Below are 5000 nucleotides of genomic sequence, written 5' to 3' on the forward strand. Positions count from 1 at the left end.
GTGATTATTCACAAATTTTCTACAATTAATATCTCGATAATTATTGCGAATATCGCAAAACGGTATAGGACTTTTATGTTCACCTCAACCTGTTCTACGTCCCCACAAAATGCCCGGAGGAGAGTGTGAGACACCCTGTATATTAGACATATATATTTACGCGACATCAGCCTGCTAAATTTCATAGTTTATGTTTCTAACAATACGGCGTATTATTATAAATATTATTAATTATTTTACTAAATTGATGAGTCTACTAGATAATATAATTAAGAGAAATAGCAAAAAAATGAAAATTTAGTATATTAATCATAAATCCTTTTATTAAAAATCAATAAACCTATTTAAAGTTAAAAAATGAATACATTAAAACAGCTATAAAGACAACTGCATAGTACAAGTAAAAATTTCTATATATTATATCAATGTGTAATTTATGTAAAAATTATAACTTAAGAGAAATAAGAAAATTTTCATTATGGAGAATAATACACAAACTCTCCAAATATTTAATACATTTAATCTGACTTCTGAGTTTATATTTAACATGTATGCATTTTAATTAAATAGAATGCATTTTACAAGGTAAACATAAGCGAAAGACTGATCGAAAACAAAAAAGCGTTAGAATGTGAATAAAATAGCAATACAGAAAGAAACGTGTCACGAACGAAAAAGTGCAAACAGTGGAATATAACAAACAAGAAAATGTTGTAAACAATGAAAATCACGGATAACCATTTCGTATACGATAAAACTCGTGGAAAGAGATAGATAGATAGATAGATAGATAGATAGATAGATAGATAGATAGATAGATAGATAGATAGATAGATAGATAGATAGATAGATAGATAGATAGATAGATAGATAGATAGATAGATAGATAGATAGATAGATAGATAGATAGATAGATAGATAGATAGATAGATAGATAGATAGATAGATAGATAGATAGATAGATAGATAGATAGATAGATAGATAGATAGATAGATAGATAGATAGATAGATAGATAGATAGATAGATAGATAGATAGATAGATAGATAGATAGATAGATAGATAGATAGATAGATAGATAGATAGATAGATAGATAGATAGATAGATAGATAGATAGATAGATAGATAGATAGATAGATAGATAGATAGATAGATAGATAGATAGATAGATAGATAGATAGATAGATAGATAGATAGATAGATAGATAGATAGATAGATAGATAGATAGATAGATAGATAGATAGATAGATAGATAGATAGATAGATAGATAGATAGATAGATAGATAGATAGATAGATAGATAGATAGATAGATAGATAGATAGATAGATAGATAGATAGATAGATAGATAGATAGATAGATAGATAGATAGATAGATAGATAGATAGATAGATAGATAGATAGATAGATAGATAGATAGATAGATAGATAGATAGATAGATAGATAGATAGATAGATAGATAGATAGATAGATAGATAGATAGATAGATAGATAGATAGATAGATAGATAGATAGATAGATAGATAGATAGATAGATAGATAGATAGATAGATAGATAGATAGATAGATAGATAGATAGATAGATAGATAGATAGATAGATAGATAGATAGATAGATAGATAGATAGATAGATAGATAGATAGATAGATAGATAGATAGATAGATAGATAGATAGATAGATAGATAGATAGATAGATAGATAGATAGATAGATAGATAGATAGATAGATAGATAGATAGATAGATAGATAGATAGATAGATAGATAGATAGATAGATAGATAGATAGATAGATAGATAGATAGATAGATAGATAGATAGATAGATAGATAGATAGATAGATAGATAGATAGATAGATAGATAGATAGATAGATAGATAGATAGATAGATAGATAGATAGATAGATAGATAGATAGATAGATAGATAGATAGATAGATAGATAGATAGATAGATAGATAGATAGATAGATAGATAGATAGATAGATAGATAGATAGATAGATAGATAGATAGATAGATAGATAGATAGATAGATAGATAGATAGATAGATAGATAGATAGATAGATAGATAGATAGATAGATAGATAGATAGATAGATAGATAGATAGATAGATAGATAGATAGATAGATAGATAGATAGATAGATAGATAGATAGATAGATAGATAGATAGATAGATAGATAGATAGATAGATAGATAGATAGATAGATAGATAGATAGATAGATAGATAGATAGATAGATAGATAGATAGATAGATAGATAGATAGATAGATAGATAGATAGATAGATAGATAGATAGATAGATAGATAGATAGATAGATAGATAGATAGATAGATAGATAGATAGATAGATAGATAGATAGATAGATAGATAGATAGATAGATAGATAGATAGATAGATAGATAGATAGATAGATAGATAGATAGATAGATAGATAGATAGATAGATAGATAGATAGATAGATAGATAGATAGATAGATAGATAGATAGATAGATAGATAGATAGATAGATAGATAGATAGATAGATAGATAGATAGATAGATAGATAGATAGATAGATAGATAGATAGATAGATAGATAGATAGATAGATAGATAGATAGATAGATAGATAGATAGATAGATAGATAGATAGATAGATAGATAGATAGATAGATAGATAGATAGATAGATAGATAGATAGATAGATAGATAGATAGATAGATAGATAGATAGATAGATAGATAGAGAGAGAGAGAGAGAGAGAGAGAGGGAGGGGGAGAGAGAGAGAGAGAGAGAGAGAAGTGTAATAGACGATGAAATGTGTGAAAGACAAGTGTTTATGAACAAACATGTTGCACGAGTGTCTTACGACGATATGGTAAATGACAACCTATTATCCACCCTACAGACAGCACAAAATCTTCAGAGAATATTCTGAGGCATTCTTAGAATGTACGAATGTTCTTAGAACATCCATAGAACGTTCTTTGAAAATTTGTGCTGCTATTTGGGCATGTTGTAATATACGTTGAAATATTTCATTTCTTAACAACTCTTAACTCGCGTTTAATTGTTGATGTAACGTCCACGTGTTACACGACTTAAAGCATAACAGTCATAATTATCATAAAAGGGACGTCAAGTTCGTGTCATACCAAGTAAACCGTTGCATCAGGAAACTATATTGTCGCTCGGCGAATCGATCAATATTGAAGAGAGTAAGCGGAGAATCTTATCTTATTGAATAATATTTTTCAGTTGGAACATATGTTATAAGAATGTTTTTCTAGTAGAGAATTTTTCGGATAATATCCTTTACATTAAACACATACGCACATTTTTTTTATTTAATAGTTGATTTTCTTTCGTTGAATATTCACTGCTTCGTCGTTGTAATCGCAGACGTAACATTTTTCGTTCTGACGTATGTCATAAAGTAAAAAAGGAATGAAAAACAAGGCACGATTACGTCTCTGGAATCGAACAGGTTGTGTGCAGCGACCGTTATACTTGCAGCAAAAGACTGGCGTTTTGTGGTCCGCGCAAGGACCGTGGAATTTATAACGGTGTTCGATAATAGACATAGTATTTTTGTCGAGAAGATAATAACGTTTGACGACAAACATGAACACATGCAGACGCGAGATACAGTAAATAGGCCATATGACAATGCCATAGGTACGACAAATCAATGTGTCAATGTGAAATCAATTCGAATCATTTCGAATTTACTCTTTTATCAGGTTAATATAAAAATTTTTTCACTTTTTTCCAAATTCTCGTAGGTAGTTTAGATATTAAAAGGAAAAAAAGAAATCTTCATTAGTTGTTTAAAGAGTATGAACAAATTTTGAATTGATGTTCCCGTGTACTTACAATATTAATATTTTAACGATATCAGAAATCGACACGAAAATCCAATTGTTTCAGTCAATATTCATATATTTCTTTTATTATTCATCTTCATGTAGTTATATAGTTAGTTATCTACTTAACCTTAAGTATATACTTATACTTAACCTACTGTCTTTTTTTCGCGTTGAGTTTTATAATCATTAGAATATTAAAATAGGACCGGACTCAGGTAAACTCTCATGATTATTATAACGCGAGATAATGGAATCGCGATGATGGAAACTTCACGATTCTCTTAATTACATTTATGGAGTAAATATACTGCATTGAATTAATTATCAAATTTAGCTCATATAATAGTGTTGTATTAATACAGCCATGAATTTATTAAAAGTTACATTCAGATTTTCATATTACATTTAACATGATACATTATTTGGGACAAATTTTGAGAATTTTTCTTGTATTTTTTTCGTATTTCTATTTCGTCATTCTATGTGACAAATATAAGTGTAATCTGATCAGTTACGAGGACGTTGCTGAGTTTCTTGATTTAATATACTTAAAGTTGCTATAAAGTTTACGTGTATCAGTCTATCGGTGTAGGTACACAGAAATATTAATTCACAAAATTATTTCATGTTTTAGGAGTTTTGAGGTTTTTGAAGACAGTTTATTATTTTCAAGAAGCTGTTTGTTTCGTACTTTTTAATTATTTACTGAAAATTTGTTTTTGAGAAGTTAAATAAGAAGTTTCGTCTTGTACCTCCAGATGTTCTTGGATTTCCAAGTCCTTGGATTCCAAATAATGAAATTCCCAAATTTCCCAAATAATGAAATTCCCAAATTTCCAAAACAAATTTAAGAATAATGACACTAATTTAAGAACCAATCTAAGAGCTGCAGGTAACGTATTGAAGAGGTTACAAAAATTCATCTCAAGATTTCTAAAGATTCGCGTCAACTAACAAAATCGAATCAATATCGTTCGTTTCACCCGCAAAGATGATTAATTTGTCAAAATTGGGTAATTTCGCTTTCCATTTTGTCTGACAAACACGATGAATCTTTTACATCAACCTGACGCAAGCGATTGCATCGCGCGATAATCGACTCATTAATAAACGTATTATCTTCTCCTTCACCTTGCCATCGCGAAT

General features: G+C 28.7%; 2 protein-coding genes across 4 annotated transcripts in view; one reads left to right on the plus strand and one right to left on the minus strand.

The window, feature by feature from the left end:
• Nucleotides 1–5000, plus strand: part of LOC116847839 (lachesin-like) — a 549068-nt gene that overhangs the window by 325793 nt on the left and 218275 nt on the right. The window lies entirely within an intron of this gene.
• Nucleotides 1–5000, minus strand: part of LOC116847694 (alpha-(1,3)-fucosyltransferase C) — a 60271-nt gene that overhangs the window by 11001 nt on the left and 44270 nt on the right. The window lies entirely within an intron of this gene.

The sequence above is a fragment of the Odontomachus brunneus genome, unplaced genomic scaffold (assembly GCF_010583005.1).
Source record: "Odontomachus brunneus isolate Ranch 3 - 2012 unplaced genomic scaffold, Obru_v1 Obru_scaffold_001, whole genome shotgun sequence".
NCBI classification, from domain to species: Eukaryota; Metazoa; Arthropoda; class Insecta; order Hymenoptera; family Formicidae; genus Odontomachus; species Odontomachus brunneus.